Below are 18,843 nucleotides of genomic sequence, written 5' to 3' on the forward strand. Positions count from 1 at the left end.
ACGCGGGTGGTGCTGTGGTCTAAACCACAGAGCCTAGGGCTTGCCGGGTAGAAGGTCGGTGGTTCAAATCCCCACGATGGGGTGAGCTCCCGTTGCTCAGTCCCAGCTCCTGCCAACCTAGCATTTTGAAAGCATGTCAAAGTGCAAGTAGATCACTAGCTACCGCTCTGAAGGGAAGGTAAATGGTGTTTCCGTGCGCTGCTCTGGTTTCGCCAGAAGTGGCTTAGTCATGCTGGCCACATGACCTGGAAGCTGTACTCCGGCTCCCTCGGCCAGTAAAGCAAGATGAGCGCCGCAACCCCAGAGTTGTCCGCAACAGGACCTACCGGTCAGGGGTCCTTTTACCCTTTATCACTATATTAGGGAAAATGGGAATGCCTGAAGATGGCTTCTAAGCATGTTTATCCAAACACATGACTGGGAAACCTGCATTGTCAGGGGTCCTGGTTGTCAACTTCAGACGAACACTTTTGGGATCTCCTCTTCAGACTTTTCCATTCAACACAGGAAGGTCAAAAGTGGAATAGGCTCAACCAGGGTACATAGATGCTAGGAGCAGAGCCAGCAAGTCCCCCCTCTGGAACTCCTGCACACTTTATGCCTTCACATTTTGTTTTGAATAGATGAAGAGGGCTTATATTTGTTGCTGCTGGGATGTTAATTGCTCAGAACTGGAAACCAGCCAAAAAATAAAATAAAAGAAATCCCAGAATTTACTGAAAGGCTTTAAAATATCTGGGAGATTGACTTTTTGTGCAAACAAATGCTGGACAGGGAAAAACGAACTTTGTAAATGGCTGGTCTTTATTTATTCAGTGCTGGAATGCAAAGTTTCCTCAAATCAAGGTAAATACCCAAGTCTTACCCAAGTGGATTTATCTTTTTTCACTTTGACTTATTTTATAATTGAAGTCTTGATTGATACCTCCTCCTGATAGATATATCTATTTTAAAAGACATGTTAGTCCATTTTATGGCAATTTATCTTCTTCTTTATTTGTTTTGCTCTCTGTTGATTCTAGATCAGCAATGGGCACCACCCATTGTTGCATTCCAACTCTCATCAGCCCCATTCAATGGTCAGGGATGATGGGAGTTGTAGTCCAAAAATACCTGGAGGGCCATTGTGTGCTGGTCCCGGGGGGGAAGGTACTATTACCGTAGCCAAAGTTCAGTCCTGAGGCACTAGCCTGGTAGAAGTTCACAAGATGGGACGTGAGGTCCGAAACAGGGAGCCGGGCGGGGTCAGGAACACTCGAAGATCAGAAGCAGGAAGCCGGGCGAGGAACAGGAACACTGGAAGTACAGGTCTAGGTCCGGGTAAGAGCAGGTACTCCACAACGACGTTGCTCCTGCAACCTGGGACTGGGCTGACTGACCTTTATCTTCTCTAAGGCCAGGGGCAGCCCCGGCGCCCAGGAGCCCCGCCTCTCCTGGCCTTAAGGCGAGCACTCCTCCTGGGAGAAACCAGTTCCCTTCGCCTCTCTGCCCTAAGCCTCTGCAGTTCAGGAGAGGCCGAAGGGTTACTGGGCCCCGGGGGAGGCTCACCTGTAGACACTGAGTCCTCAAGCACCTCTGGGGCCAGAATGGTTTCACCTGGTGCCTGCTCCTGAGGATCTGACACAGGTGCAGGCTCCTCAGAATCTAGGCCTTGCCCCAGTTCAGCCAGCCCTGGAGGCGGGGACTCCTGTGCTGGCTGGGATTCCTCCGGTTCACTCTCAGAATCGGAATCCCAGGCCATCACACATTGGTTCCCCTGCCCTTGGTGAACGTGGTTGTTAGTGTTGTGCACAACTGTGGTTTTATAATTGTTGGGAGTTGCCCAGAGTAGCTGGGGCAACCCAATCAGAAGGGTGTTGTTGTTGTTGTTATTCCTCCAGGGCATTGAGTGTGTAAGGGAAAGAGGTATGGGTGAATCTCCCATTCCAGCTTCTTTTAGCTTCTCATTTCCCAATTTTAACTTGACTTCTCCACATTTCCACACATTTTTAAAGTCTTTGCGAAAATTCACCAGCAAATTTGGTGCAAATTTCTCCTAGATCACAGATTTTACCCTGCTACATTCATTTTTGTACACAATCCATGACTGCAGAGCTGCACTGGAAAATTCAAAGAAGAGCAAATTTCAAAAGACGGCTGCATGTCCATTTGCACATTGCTCTGGAACTTTGCTGAATTTCTCCTCCAGCCCTGGCATGAAATGTTAGCCACCACAGAAGAAAATGCTACAGGCAGAGAAAAAATAAGCTTTATATCTTGGTCAGAAAGGCAGGGAATGTGAGTTGAGGAAAAAAAAAGAGCAGAAAATTTCTCAGAATTTTTTTTGGCCCAGCTACAGATTGCACTGGAAGGACAGATCCTGAAGCTGAGGCACCAGTACTTTGGCCACCTCATGAGAAGAGAAGACTCCCTGGAAAAGACCCTGATGTTGGGAAAGATGGAGGGCACAAGGAGAAGGGGACGACAGAGGACGAGATGGTTGGACAGTGTTCTTGAAGCCACCAGCATGAGTTGGACCAAACTGTGGGAAGCAGTGGAAGACAGGAGTGCCTGGTGTGCTCTTGTCCATGGGGTCACGAAGAGTCGGACACGACTAAATGACTAAACAACAACAACAACAACAGATTGCACACTATTCTTTCTGTATTGTTTTCCTTTCTTTAATTAATATGCTCAGTTAAAAACTGAGAATCACCCCACATGCAGAGAGTTCTTTGTACTTTCCATCTTCATGGAAACCTTTCCATATCAACTGATCGCTGCCAGCTTGGAGCTCTGCCACACATGCTGTGGGAACCGGGGAAGAAATCCGGAGCCCATTCTAGGACGCGCAGTCATTTCATGCAGAGTGTGGGCCAAGCCTAAGTATTGCCCCAGAAGAATTGAGAGTGCATTCTGGGATGTGTCCAAAACTCCCCTGGGGCTGCAAACTGCAGGGAAGACTCAAAAGCAGTAGGCGGACTGCCTTTCAGTGAGGCTTGCCAGCTATTAGGGATCATCTCCCTGAGGAACCCACATCAAACTTCCAAGGGTTCCTTGAAAAACAATGCCCTGCCACATGTTGTGGGGTCCCAGCTAAGAGCCCCATCCACAGACGCCCCATGGACAGATGGTGAGAAGAAAGGTGCAGGATCTTACTCCAGAGAGCACGCAAAGGAATCATGCTGGATAGAAAATGTTCAATAGCGTAAGTGAATGAGTTTTTGAAGCTAGCTGGTTGACAGTGCAATTACTGCAATGTGTTGTATGCCTCTGAAGACGGTCAAAGAACTTCCGCTGGTGCAGAATTTGGGGGCCAGGTTGTTCACGAGGGCAAGACAGCTTGAGCATATAATGCCAATCTTGACCTGATTGCACTGGCTGCCGATTAGTTTCTGGGCCCAATTCAAAGTGCTGGTTTTTAATAATGATGATGATGATAATAATAATAATGATAATGATAATAATAATTTATTTATATCCCTCCCCAGCCGAAGCTGGGCTCAGAGCGGCTAACAACAATAAAAGTAACACAGCATTCTAAAATCAATTCATTTTAAAATCAATTCAAAATCAAATTAATGGCAACCATTGGGCTAGAGTTCTGTGAGGATTACCAAAGGAGCGGGTCAGACTGTGCCTTGGCCAAAGGCCTGTGGAACAGCTCTGTCTTGCAGGCCCTGCGGAAAGACGTCCCGAAGGGCCCTAGTCTCTTGTGACAGAGCGTTCCACCAGATCGGGGCCACGGCAGAAAAAGCCCTGGCTCTGGTTGAAGCCAGCCTAACCCCCCTGTGGCCCGGGACCTCCAATAGGTTTTTGTTTGAAGACCGTTCCGTGGGACACACCAGGAGAGGCGGTCCCATAGGTATGAGGGTCCTAGTCCCACAAAACCTTAAATGGCTCAGAACCGCAATATCTCAAGGACTGCCGCTCCCGATATGAACTGACCCGATCCTGTGCATTTTTGTATCTTATGTTCACTCACACACACACACACACACACACACACACAGAACTGCATTGCTAAATTGGGGGAAGTGCAAATTTCGAGAGATAGCTTTATTCTTGTTTGTGTCTTGTCCTGAAAAGTGCAGATTAGGTAAGGTCACCTTTCAACGTAAACAGAATTACATTTGTCCCCTGTCTCTTGAGGCAGGTTTTCTCCTAAGCATCTTAATGTATCGGGTCTGCCCTGAGCGAATTTTGAGTCTCTCAGCAGCAGCCTCAGAGCTGGTCGAGGCCAAACAATAAACATCGTCTGGGTGGACACTGTATCCTAAAGAGTAGGTGCTTGATAAGACGCTGTTACTATCAGGGACAAAAAGAGCTAAGGCTGGCAACTTAAACATGAAAAAAGAAAAATTGGGTTTTTAAAAATCATTTTGCGTTGTTATGAATAATGTATTACTTGTTTAACACTGCTACTGTGCTTAGGCTCGCGTGGGTAGCATTCATTACAGGATAGGAAAATGCAATTATTAAAAACAGTTCCATTAAAACTGTACATTTGTTTTTGAATCAGCCATGTCTTTTAAACCTCATTAATTAAATTAAGGTCCGTCGTACCTGATAAATTATGATACCAGAGCCATAAAAGCTTTCTTCACAGCCGAGAACGGGACAATTTATGTAGCATGAACCCAAGGACTGTTCCTTAGGATGGTTACCTTTGGGGTGTTTCAATGTAAGGATTGCATTTAGACTCATGGTTCATCTGGATAAGGATAGGGGGACCCCCCCATTTCTGATCCATGGTTGCATCCATGGTATACACCATGCCTTTCAAGAACACTTAAAGCACATGACATGCTGCAAAGAATTCTGGGAATGGTTCTTTACCCCTAAGGTGGCTACAGTTCCCAGCACCCTTAGCAAAGAATAGGAGTGTGTGAGAGATCGTGTGGCATGGTCACACTCACCACGGGTGTGTGGTTCCTGGAGGGTTGACCAAGGGTGGATATTATTGGTTATTTGATTTATATACTGTCATTTTTCTTCTTCAAAATGTCAGCCTGGATAGCTCAGTCGGTTAGAGCGTGGCGCTGATAATGGCAAGCTTGCAAGTTCCATCCCCGTATGGTACAGCTGCATATTCCTGGTTGCAGGGGGTTGGATGAGATGATCCCCAGTTCTACAATTCTGTGATTCTATGATTCTATTCCAGACACTGAGATCCAGCGCCGAGGGCCTTATGGCGGTTCCCTCATTGCAAGAAGTGAGGTTACAGGGAACCAGACAGAGGTCCTTCTCGGTAGTGACGCCCGCCCTGTGGAACACCCTCCCTTCAGATGTGAAGGAAATAAGCAGCTATCCTATCTTTATTTTTTTTAAAAAAAAAAAAATTTATTCATTTTTCAAACACATAATAAAAAACAAACACAACACAAAACAAAAACATACACAACATTAAACATATACTGACTTCCCCATACCTCCCTTTCGCTGCATCCTTATTCCACAATTCTTTAGCAACCCTTTAGTCAATTTATCTATTAGTTCCCTTTCATTAAATTTCCTTAAACTTATTAGTTACAGCTGTAATTCTCTACTTCTTACCCCTTGACATCTTAACACTCCTCAATTTTACAACAGTTTTTAAGATATGTTTTAAATTTCTTCCAGTCTTCTTCCACTGTCTTTTCCCCCTGGTCTCGGATTTTGCCGGTCATCTCTGCTAGTCCCATGAAGTCTGTCACCTTTGTCTGCCATTCTTCCAGAGTAGGTAGTTCTTGCATCTTCCAATACTTTGCCAGAAGAATTCTTGCTGCTGTAGTAGCATACAGCTATCCTATCTTTAAAAGACATCTGAAGTCAGCCCTGATTAGGGAAGTTTTTAATATTTAATGCTGCATTGTTTTTAACACTTGATTGGGAGCCACCCAGAGTGGCTGGGGAAACTCAGCCAGATAAATAAATTATTATTATTATTATTATTATTATTATTATTATTATTCTACATACAGCGAGCAGCCGCAGAATGCTGCCTTTGAGTGAAAAGGTTAGATACTTTTGCCATGAAATTAGCATTAGTGTCCAGAACAACACCTTGGTTCATGTGTCTACAGCAGAGACAGGGAACCTGTGGATATTCAATGTTTCTAGACTGTATCTCCCAGTATCTCTGATGCTTTGCAATGATGATTTGGGCTGATGGGAGTTGGAGACCAGCAGCATCACCCCATTCCTGGTCTAGAGCATGCCCCAATATGACTCACAAATACTAGGCTTTGTTTGCACTGGCAGAATGCATGCGGACTGAGGATCAAAACGTTTTCAGCTGGATTCAGTGTGGAATTAACCATCAGCAGAAGATTTCCATATTAAAGCTATGCAGAGTCCTTTGCAACCAGATCCAAACATGTTTACTCTTTTCCAGGTGGAGCTCGTTGGAACTGTCTGCCAACGGGATTTCAGACTAAATTGAAAATTGTTTTTCCCCCTTAGAAACCCACTTGGAACTCTGGCGCTGACCTCTATTTTCGTTTTTATTATAATTACTATTACTGAAAGATTTTTCAGTTATACAAAATAATGTGAAAATGATGAAGGAGGAAGTGTAATATATGCTACTATATGTAGGATTCTTATATATGCTAATACATACAGTGGTACCTCAGTTTAAGAACAGCCCTGTTTACGAACAATTCGGTTTACGAACTCCACAAAACCAGAAGTAGTGTCCCAGTTTGCAAACTTTACCTCGGTCTAAGAACGGAAACTGAATAGTGGAAGGGCACCATCGGCTGGAGGCCTCATTAGGGAAAGCGCACCTCGGTTTAAGAACAGGTTCGGTTTAAGAACAAACTTCTGGAATGGATTAAGTTCGTAAACCGAGGTATCACTGTATATGATTATTAATAACCTACTATATTCTGTATAAACTCGTTCCAAATATCAATATATTTATCCAAACAAAGTCTGCATCTATAAGCAATCCGTTCATATGTTGCAAGTGCTGTCATGCCTCCAATCCATTGATTAAAGGGGACCATATTTTTGTTCTTCCAGTTCATCAATACTAGTCTTTTGGCCATAGTTAGGGCACGTACAGTCGTACCTTGGTTCTCGAACATAATCTGTTCCAGAAGTAATCTGTTCTCGAACGTAACCTGTTCCAGAAGTTCCAGAACATATTCTGTTCCAGAGGTTCGAGACTGATTGCTTTCAGGAACTTCCTGCACTCAACTGGAAGCCGCAGAAGCGAACTTGGAAGTTCCAAAGAACTTTTGCAAACTGGAACACTCACTTCTGGGTTTGTGGCGTTTGGGAGCCAAAAGGTATGAGTACCAAGGCGTTCGAGAACCAAGGTACAACAGTACTGTGTTTCGTCTGGGGGCATGTTGTGTTCTACCTTGGCTGTCTGATAGTGCAGACCCAGGTCATTCAGCCTGAGCTTCTACAGCCGCCTCTCGCCACGAACCCCCATTGACAAGACTGCCAGCAACAGCAGCAGATATGTCCTATGCTTAAGATGATCTTTTATTCTCTTGCTAGTTATGCTATTTCAAATGTGCATTTTATACATCCTTTAGTGATGTTATCTTTTGAAAAAAGAAATGTTTGGGGTAGCTTTGCTGTGTTAAGTATGCATTCTGTAGCTGACCTCCTTTGTACTTTTTTTCTTTTGAAAACTTTAAAGATAAATATTTAGCTTCCTGTTAATTAATTTGCTTTGAATGTGTGCTTTATATTTGACTTTCTTTTCAGTACTGTTTTATTCAGGATTGATTTATTTGATGCTGTAAACTGCTTTGAGGTTTTTTTTCTTAAAAAAATAAAGAGATATAGAAATAATAATAATAATAATAATAATAATAATAATAATAATAATAATTTCATCATCCCCTGTTTATTTTCCAAAACATTGTGCCCCAGAGTGTCACAATCCTTTTTTTTATGGGCAGTGATTTATTACTAAAATAAATAAATAAACAAATAAACAAACCCAAACTCGGAGCCAAGAGCAGCTGAATAAATCATGTAAAGTAAGTTCAATTCCATGTTTGTTTACTTTGTATAATTTATTCTCCTCCTGCTAGCCAGAGGGGATATCAGCACTGAAGCCTCACCTCCTGACTTACGTCTTGAATAGAGATGTATACATGTCTACTAAAAAATAAGCCCACTGAGTTCAATGAGATTTCACTAGCTGGTAAGTGGGTATAAGCTTGCAGAAAGTTCCGGGCAACATTAGTACCATACATTTAACAGTGTTATTTTTCTAGAAAAAGAAGTGTTGGAACTCAACCTGAACATCTCCCTTGTTCTCTTATAATGGCAAGGGCGCCCACCTGAGAGATGCCAGAACTGAGTTCTGGAGAGCTCCAGCTGAAAAAAAGGCCTACATCTGCACCAAGGGGCAGAAGCAATAGACAAAATTGATAATTTCCTATACAGTGGTACCTCGGGTTAAGTACTTAATTCGTTCCGGAGGTCCGTTCTTAACCTGAAACTGTTCTTAACTTGAGGTACCACTTTAGCTAATGGGGCTTCCCACTGCCACTGTACGATTTCTGTTCTCATCCTGAAGCAAAGTTCTTAACCCAAGGTACTATTTCTGGGTTAGGTAAAGGTAAAGGTACCCCTGCCTGTACGGGCCAGTCTTGACAGACTCTGGGGTTGTGCGCCCATCTCACTTAAGAGGCCAGGGGCCAGCGCTGTCCGGAGACACTTCCGGGTCACATGGCCAGTGAGCCAGAGCTGCACACGGAAACGCCGTTTACCTTCCCGCTGGTAAGCGGTCCCTATTTATCTACTTGCACCCGGAGGTGCTTTCGAACTGCTAGGTTGGCAGGCGCTGGGACCGAGCAGCGGGAGCGCACCCCGCAGCAGGGATTCGAACCGCCGACCTTTCGATCAGCAAGTCCTAGGCGCTGAGGCTTTAACCCACAGCGCCACCTGTGTCCCTATTTCTGGGTTAGCAGAGTCTGTAACCTGAAGTGTCTGTAACCTGAAGCGTATGTTACCCGAGGTACCACTGTATACTTATTTATCAGCTAAAGTAGCAGAGTCTAAAATCAGTATTCATTCACCGACCATCGCTGTCACATGGCCTGTCTTGTCCTCATTGCCATAAAACAGAATTTATTGACAGCCCTGGTGACATCTGGGTCTTTGTCAGCAAGAAGGTGTTCAACATAGGTTTCCTCTGAGCAGCCAGACAGAAACTCATAAAATGGAATTTTTAGCAGTGGTTCCTGCACTGGGTTCCTGGGGTCCCTTCCAAATCTACAGTTCTGTGATTCTATGAAAACAAGTTTTGTGGCACCTTAAAAAATAAAAACGAACAGATTGTGGCAATAGCCTTCAGGAACTAGAACCCACTTTGCCAGATTCAAGAATAGTTATTCTTTCTTGTCAGGTGTGTGTGTGTTGGGTTTGGATTGCTTCAATAATGATAATCAAAACACCCCTAAACCTTAGGTTACGCAAATATAATCCTAGTAACAACACACACAACATAACAGGCTGTTTTTGACTATGTAACTTCTATTTCAAACACAATTCAACACATAATATCTCACAATGTGTATCTCACAATGTGTAATTCCATAGACCAACACATCATGCAAACAGAACACATCCTGAGAAATTAAATATTGGCATATTGGCAATAACCACAATATGGTAAGCATACCATATTGTGGTTATTGCCAATATGCCAATTTAGGAACTGAATGGACTTTATCTCCTGACCATCCATTGGACTTTAATTTCTCAGGATATGTTCTGTCTGCATGATGTGTTGGTCTATGGAATTACACATTGTGAGACATTATATGTTGAATTGTGTTTGAAATAGAAGTTACATAGTCAAAAACAGCCTGTTACGTTGTGTGTGTTGTCAACAATGATAATCAACAACAGTTACAAAGGCCTTTTGGTTTCCCATAGGTAGCTGGTTTGGCCATAGTAGCGGTGCCCACCCTGTGGAACGCCCTCCCATCAGATGACAAACAGCTAACTGATTTTTAGAAGACACCTGGGAAGTTTTTAATGGCTGATGCTTTATTGCACTTTTAATATTTTGTTGGGAGTTGCGCAGAGTGGCTGGGGCATCCTAGTCAGAGGGGTGGCATATAAATAATAAAATTGTTGTTGTTGTTGTTGTTAATACATAGGTCTTTGGTCTGATCCAGCAGAGCTCTTAGGTTTGTAACCCAACCTCAAAGCTCTGATTGAACAAGATTTCATGCATCTTGGCGACTTCTGATTTCAAAGATCCTCGAGAGAAAGGAACAGCGTGTGGATTGTCATAAGCCATCTGGCAAAGGACTGGCAGATAAACCTCTCAGATCGTTCAGCACAGATACATATTCTCCATCGTCTAACACCAGAAAGCGGCGTCTTGCGTGTGACTTGGAAGGCGCTGCCCTGCTCTGCCGAAGCAAGGGGATGCACAGAGGCCAAGCTTGAAATCTTGTGCACGGTTCCGCTTGACAAATGGCGTGCTAAAAATGGAAAGCACAGAACAGAAGGCAACCAGTAGGATAAAAAAAGAAGAAGACACACACATAGAAAGAGAGACTTTGGTTCTTCAGGAAGGATGGAGAGGGGAGCAAAGGAATCCCAACAGCAAAGCCTTTGGAAACCGAGAGCTGAAGAGAGGGACCTCGTTAAGGTAAACAACATTTTCATAAGGGGAGCAGAAAAGATAAACGCTACCTGGGTTATTATTAGCTCTCGTCAAATACGGGAGCAGCAGGGATATGCACTTCAGACACGGTGCAAGAGCTTCACAGAGTTTAAGTGGAATTCCTTGCACAGAATGTGGTTAATAGATGGAATGTGGCACTGCTGGCAGCAGGAGCAACAATCAAGCTAAACAGCCTGCAGAGCTATTAGAGGGTGAAATACATATTGTGGAATGAGAGACAACAGGCTTGCCCATCCTCGTCTGTGTGTTTACTTAGAAGTCAGCGCCACTGAAACCAGCAGGGCTTGATCCCAAAGACGCAGAACGGCAGCCTCAGAGGCAGAAGGAACCAAAATAGGAAATCTGCTGCTGGCAGAATAGTGGCTGTTATATTTATTTATTTGTTTGTGGCTCCCCCCCCCTTCAGAACCCTGAAATGCTCTTGATCTGGCTGTTGAAAGGATGACTGACTTTTGTGGGTAGAGAACAAAAAGGCTAACGGAGGACGAATGGAATGCAGAAGCATGAAAAAGGACCCAGCCGGCCAGACCCCTGAAAGACAGTGCATTCCACGCTGCAATGTCTTGTTGCAGGCCCCACTTGCTTTGACGATAACAAATGTCAGATTCACGGGTGTGAGTGTTTAATGATGTTGGGCATACAACGACCGCTGCACTCTTTTCGTCTGCCTGAAACATCTGCAATAATGTCCTGAAAGGATTTCTGGGCATTTTTGCTGTGTGGAAAAACATACTTCACCTCTGCTATTTGGTGGAGTAATATGGTTATTTGCTACTGGTATTTCTTACTACGTTTCTGCTGTTATTCTCAGGGCTTAGAAAATGCAGCTGATTGATTTTTTCCCCCACCGTGGTAGGCCAGTCCCGTGATTGTAATAAGGGCCAACTGCTGGAGAAGTATTGGGATGAACCATTGATTAAGTTGACACCGCAATCTATTTTCCTGCGCGTCGCAGGCTGAATTTACAGTCCGTGTACACCCACATTACTGACACATTGTTCTGTGTGAATAATCTTGCTTGGGCAACTTTGCCTGTGCTCGGCTTTTATTAATATTAGAATACCTCTCAGAACTCTTGAACAGAATGAAAGGGGAGGCCGAGGAAATTAAGGAACAGGAAGAAGTACAATGGGAGAAATGACATAGATGTTCAAAATGGCTGCCTGAAAAAGCCGCATTTTCCAAACAGAAGGGCAACAGTCGCAATCCAGGTGGGCAACTTTGATAGGTTGTTCTAAGCAGTCCTTTTTCTGGGGGGGGACGCAGGGGTACGCATACCCCTAAACATTTTGTGAATCTAAAGAAATGAAACTAAAAAACTAAAACTAAACTAAACTAAATGAAACTAAAAAAAATTTGAAAATTTTTAGTTTCTTCTCTAGCACGGTGATTGGTCAGTTTCGTTGTTACCACCTCCGATGGCGGCTTCATTTCCTTTCCCAGTGTTTCCTGAGTCTCAGTTGGAAGTGAGCGTTTAATGTGTGAAGTAGGGTGGAATGCATTTAAACACTGTAGCCAACTTAATGTTTATAAAATTGGTACGTCCTCCTTTGTGTTTGTTTAAGCCTTCAGTGTATGGTTTTTGAAAGGACAACATCTGGCAACAGACGCCAACAGCAAACAGAGGAATCGGGAAGATGTTAGTGCACACAACCTCATGCCAATGTGGAAGTTACTGTGAGCTGTCAGCTGTGTAATATGAGGTAATGCATGTTCTTTGTACTTTTGTCCATTTACTGTATTTATTTCCCCCAATTAGAAGTAGAAAAAGGTGATTTTCTTGAGTCAAAATGAGAGTACCCCTATTTGTTTTTTAAAAAGAAAAAAAAAGCACTGGTTTCAAGGTACCTACTTATCTCATGACAGTTCTTGCCAGCACCTGCACTTCTGTAAGTATAGCTTTTGGATTTCATTTTGTGTTGATGTTTTAGTTATGTTATGACTCATAGCTGTAAGGCATTTGCGAGCTTTTTTGCGGAGAAGGTCCTGTTGCTCCGCCATGACGCACAGCTGTGAGGCATTTCCGCCATGACGCACAGCTGTGAGGCATTTGCGAGCTTTTTTGCAGAGAAGGTCCTGTTGCTCCGCCATGACCTCCCTGCCAATTTGGATACAATAAAGGAACTGGAGGCCCCTCGACTGTCCTCGGGTCCAGTATTGGACCACTTTGACCGGATATCCCCAGCCGATGTGGACAGACTCCTCCAAGCTGGAAAGCCCACCACCTGTCCTCTTGACCCGTGCCCGTCTTGGCTGATTAGAGCGTGTCCAGACGAGGTGCGGGCCCCCCTGGGTGATATCATCAATTTGTCCCTTGGCACCGGGATATTCCCAGGGGAACTGAAGGAGGCAGTGGTGCGTCCGCTCTTAAAGAAAACATCATTAGATCCTTTAGATCTATCCAATTACCGCCCGGTTTCAAATCTTCCATTCCTGGGCAAGGTGATTGAGAGAGCGGTTGCTGAACAGCTTGGTAGGTTTCTGGATGAAACATCGGCTCTCGATCCATTCCAGTCCGGCTTCCGCGCTGGTCATGGGACCGAGACGGCTCTGGTCGCCCTAACAGATGATCTCCGCAGGCAGCTGGATCGAGGCGGGTTGGGGCTGCTGATTCTTCTAGACCTGTCAGCAGCCTTCGACATGGTCGATCATGAACTCCTGGACCGCCGCCTTGCCGCCTTGGGGATCCAGGGCACAGTCCTTCAATGGCTGCGCTCGTTTCTCTCTGGTCGGGGACAGAGGGTGGCGCTTGGGGGGGAATTGTCATCGTGCCACTCCTTGGTGTATGGAGTGCCTCAGGGTGCGATTCTCTCCCCGATGCTTTTTAACATCTTTATGCGCCCCCTCGCCCAGCTTGTCCGGAGTTTTGGGCTGGGTTGCCATCAGTATGCCGATGACACCCAACTCTATCTGTTGATGGACGGCCATCCTGACTCGGCCCCAGATACACTGGAAGCTGTGGCTGGATGGTTACGTGGGAGCCGGTTGAAGTTAAATCCTTCGAAGACAGAGGTCCTCTGGCTGGGACGGAGCGATATGGGATTGAGGGGGCAGCTCCCATCTCTTGCGGGGGTGCAATTAGTGCCAGCATCGTCCGTTAAGAGTTTGGGTGTAATCTTCGATACCTCCCTCTCTATGGAGGCGCAGATTACAGCTATAACAAAGGCGGCATTTTTTCATCTCCGCCAAGCTAAGCAGTTGGCTCCTTATCTCTCTCGCCCTGACCTAGCCACTGTGATCCATGCGACGGTCATCTCCAGACTGGATTATTGTAACTCGCTCTACGTGGGGCTGCCCTTGAGACTGACCCAGAAACTCCAGCGGGTGCAGAATGCCGCGGCAAGACTCCTTATGGGGTCTTCGCTACGAGATCATATTCATCCAGTACTATACAAGCTGCACTGGCTCCCGGTGGAGTACAGGATCAGGTTTAAGGTGCTGGTTTTAACCTTTAAAGCCCTATACGGCCTAGGACCCTCGTACCTACGGGACCGCCTCTCCTGGTATGCCCCACAGAGAAATTTACGGTCTGCAAATAAAAACATCCTAAAGATCCCAGGCCACAGAGAGGTTAGGCTGGCCTCAACTAGAGCCAGGGCTTTCTCGGCCACGGCTCCAATCTGGTGGAACGCTCTGTCACAAGAGACTAGGGCCCTGCGGGACCTGACATCTTTCCGCAGGGCCTGCAAGACAGAGCTGTTCCACCAGGCCTTTGGTCAGGGCGCAGCCTGACCCCCTCCTCTGGCAACCTGCACAGAATTTTGCTTGATGGTTGCCATTAATTTGATTTTAATTAATTTTATAATGAATGTTTTTAGAATGTTGAACTATTTTTGATTGTTGTTAAGATGAATGCAGGCAAGCTGAGATGTGGGTGTCCAAATCACACAAAATCCTAGCCATGAGGAATATGCTCTGCTTCCTTAGTTGGAATCAGTAGTGCTTCTGAGTACCAGTTGCTAAAAGCCACAGGATGCGCTCAAATCCTGTTTTTGGGTTTCCCTCAGGCATCTGGTTGGCCACTGTGAGAACAGGATTGTGGTGATCACACAGAGTCCCCGGACGTTTAACGGTCTTTTGACCCTGTGCCACCACTGTCCTCGCTTCCCTGCTGCCACCAGCCCGTTACTCTCTGGTAAAACACTGAGTCCAGACAGTTGTTAAAGGTGAACCAAAAAACCCCCCAAGTTTATTTTACAAACATTAGCAAGTTTATGGTTTCTCTGATAATATTCCTGTCAGTACCTTAACTTTAGTTTCTTTACCGGCCTATACCTTCCTAATACCTTTTGACTGATTATCTCAACTGTTTGACTGACTTCTCTTAACATATTCTCTCACTCTCCCACACCAGACTAGCCCCACCCAGAGATTTATCTTCTCTGTCTCTTCTAACTCCAGACTGTCTTCTCAACCACCCTAACTCTAACTCCTCCAAAAAACCTCTGTGCTTAAACCTTATACCCAGTTAACTCTGCCCTTTGGGTTCCCATTGGTTAGTCATTTTACAATAAGTTAACCTTTCCATATGAACCCAGTATGATGTCACACACCTAGGAGGGCAAACGCCACAAGGATGTTGTCCAGATGGGCTGCTGGCCTGATCCAGAAGGCTCTTCTGGTGTTCTTAAAATGAAATGACGAAAACCCTAAAATGAAAACTAACACAAATGCATTTTGATTTAAGGTCTTCTTCAATGGTTTCTGGCAAAGATACTTACAGTATATAATGAAGAAAGAAAGAAAGAAAGAAAGAAAGAAAGAAAGAAAGAGAGAGAGAGAGAAACCTGTGACCCTCCAAATGTTGACATTAAACTCCCATCACCCCTGACCATTGGCCATGCTGGAATTGTAGTCCAATGGTAGCCAGAGGGCCACTGGTTCCTCACCCCAGAATTGTAGAATGGAGCAGAGAAGGGAACTCAAAATGACTTTGCCACAAGGCCAAAGTTCTCTCTGTAGGCCTATGCAGAAATCTTCCCTGTTCTTCTATGCCCATGTTCCATTTGGCATGCCCGCCACAGCCGTCTCGACTAAAATAAATGCATAACGGATAAAATAAGAGCCAATAACGAAGGATGACCTCTCCCAGCTGCAGTGGGCTCTCCTTTAAACCCTTGGCGAAGATCATTAGTGTCTTGTCGTAAATGCAAAGCTAAAGGTTATTGTTATTGCCAGAGCTGTCAATCTCCTTTGCAAATAATGAGAGCAACAAGAGCAGCAGTAGCAGCAGCAAACGGCTGCTTGAAACAGTTGGAATCCCTCTGTGCTCTTGCACACTTCCCTTTTTTGGGAAGGAAAAAAGAGCTTTCGGAGCCGTTGCAAATGGCAGTTAAGAATAACAGATCTCCTCAGCCTGTCTGGCTCCAGGGTCATTTAATTCATATACCGGCGCAGGCAGCTTGAAGGGGAATCGAGAACGGAAGCCAGCTATGCGTGGAAATCCTTTATTTTTGATTTGTAATGTCTCAGCATGGAGGATCATGGGAAATCAAGAGAGATTTCTTGTGTTGCTGTTTTTTCTTTAAAAAACGCAACACAAAATTATTTGTGCAAAACTAACTGGTGCAGAGAAAAAGGCATACTTTACTAAATACTAAATACTAAATACTAAATACTAAATACTAAATACTAAATACTAAATACTAAATACTAAATACTAAATACTAAATACTAAATACTAAATACTAAATACAATACTAAATACAATACTAAATACTATATACTAAATACTAAATAATACTAAATACTAAATACAGGCTGCAGTTTGAGAGTGCTCTTTTCAGCCCAGAAAGACTGGCCGCGCTGGCCACAGAAGGAGATTTGGGCCACATTCACACAAAGCATTTAAAGTGCTGCGATGCCAGTTTAAGCAGTCAGGGCTTCTCTCAAAGGATTCTGGGAACTGCCATTTCTTAAGGGTACTGAGAGTTGTGAGGGGAACCATAGCTCTGTTAGAAACACAAGCTTGCCATCCAGGAAGCTAAGTCTGAAGTTACATCGTGTGTTTAGATACTCTGCACGAGCTCAAGAGCACTCTCTCTTTTAGAGCCAGTGTGGTGTAATAATAATAATAATAATAATAATAATAATAATAATAATAATTTATTATTTATACCCCGCCCATCTGGCTGGGCTTCCCCAGCCACTCTGGGCGGCTTCCAAAAAAATATTAAAATACTGTACCACATCAAACAATCAAACATTAAAAGCCTCCCTAAACAGGGCTGCCTTCAGATGTCTTCTAAAAGTCTGGTAGTTGTTCTTCTCTTTGACATTTGGTGGAAGGGCATTCCACAGGGCGGCTGCCACCACTGAGAAGGCCCTCTGCCTGGTTCCCTGTAACTTGGCTTCTCGCAGTGAGGGAACCGCCAGAAGGCCCTCGGTGCTGGACCTCAGTGTCCGGGTAGAACGATGGGGGTGGAGACGCTCCTTCAGATATACTGGACCGAGGCCGTTTAGGGCTTTAAAGGTCAGCACTAACACTTTGAATTGTGCTCGGAAACGTATTGGGAGCCAATGTAGGTCTTTCAAGACCGGTGTTATATGGTCTCGGCGGCCGCTCCCAGTCACCAGTCTAGTGTAATGGTCAGAGTGTTGGACTATGACTTGGGAGCATAGCTGTCAACTTTCAGATTTGAAAATAAGGGATCAGCAGCCTCACAAATAAGGGATCAGCAGCCTCACTTGTCCCGGGGACAGTCTACGGGATATCTAACAATCCGGGATAGCAGCGTGAAGCAGCAGGAAACGGCGCTGGAATAAGGGAATTTCCCGCAAAAGAAGGGGGACAGCTATGCTTGGGAGGCTGGGGTTCAAATCCTCACTCAGCCTTGAGCCTACTGCATGGCCTTGGACCTGTCATTGCCTCTCAGCCTGACCTCCCTCACAGAGTTGTTGTGAGGATAAAATGGGGTGGGGAGAACCATGTATCCTCACCTTGAGCTGCTTGGAGGAAAAGGTGGTATATAAACCTAACAAACAAACACACAAATCGGTGCAAATTAAACCATATGTACCACCCTAAACCACAGAGCCTAGGGCTTGCTGATCAGAAGGTTGGCAGTTCGAATCCCCACGACAGGGTGAGCTCCTGTTGCTCGGTCCCTGCTCCTGCCCACGGAACAGTTTGAAACCACGTCAAAGTGCAAGTAGATAAATAGGTACCACTCCGGCAGGAAGGTAAATGGCATTTCCGTGCGCTGCTCTGGTTCGCCAGAAGCGGCTTAGTCATGCTGGCCACGCGACCCAGAAGCTGTCTGCGGACAAACGCCGGCTCCCTCGGCCTATGGAGCGAGATGAGCGCCGCAACCCCAGAGTCATCTGCGACTGGACCTAATGGTCAGGGGTCCCTTTACCTTTACCTTTTACCACCCTATTAAACTAATTATTAGTCTGGCTTCTAATCTGTTGTTTTGGATTTACTTTTGTGGGATGTGAAACTTATAGTAGTCAAGAACATTCCTACAGTGGACATGTTAGGGGATGTTTTTACCACTCGGGAGAAAACTTCCGGTTTCCTCCTGGGCTGGGACAGATTTCCACTGCATGTGACTTAAAGTGTGTGTGGCCTATTCTGGGTGGAGGAGCACACCTCCTCCATGTGCTTCTTTTTCTTCTCCTTCATTTTTGTTTTCCTATGTATTAGGAGAAGTGACTTAGTCACTGCTCAGTCGCAGTCACTTGGGACTAACTCTCTTATGGGATAGTTCATGTAGATATGTACTTTTGTAACCTAAGTCTGCCTTCAGGGATCTAACGGTGAACTGAATGATTGTAAGTAAACTACTTTTATACTGACTTTAATAAGACTGTTGTGTCTATTCTTTTCAAGAGGGACAAGAAGGGATCTTATCAGGAATCTTATATTGAGAGGCTCAGACGAGCCTGCAACAAGCTAACCGCTGTGCGATTAAAAGGGGAATGTTTAAACTCTGCTAAGATACAGAACTTGCTAACACAAGTTAGGAAGAATATCATCAAACAATATATCCTCTCCTGCCTCCTGGAACATTCCCACAACTTTTTTATGATTGGTTTGGTTTATTGTATTTTTGTATTGTGCATCACACCACTTTCTGATTTATTTTTTTAAGAAATGGAAAGTGATATATAAATATTTTGAAATTTACACTAAAAATGAAGAAGAAGGAAAACCAAAACAGAGCAAAACGGTAAAGGATCCATAAAGGCAGGGAAACCTTCTT

General features: G+C 44.7%; 1 long non-coding RNA gene across 1 annotated transcript; it reads left to right on the forward strand.

The window, feature by feature from the left end:
- Positions 1-10,130: 10,130 nt before the first annotated feature.
- On the forward strand, positions 10,131-16,234 carry LOC309369393. The gene is made up of 3 exons (XR_014168086.1): positions 10,131-10,600; positions 12,202-12,339; positions 15,324-16,234. It is a non-coding gene; the product is annotated as an uncharacterized lncRNA (long non-coding RNA).
- Positions 16,235-18,843: the final 2,609 nt, after the last annotated feature.

This window comes from Podarcis melisellensis, assembly GCF_964234715.1.
Source record: "Podarcis melisellensis genome assembly, chromosome: 4".
NCBI lineage: Eukaryota > Metazoa > Chordata > Lepidosauria > Squamata > Lacertidae > Podarcis > Podarcis melisellensis.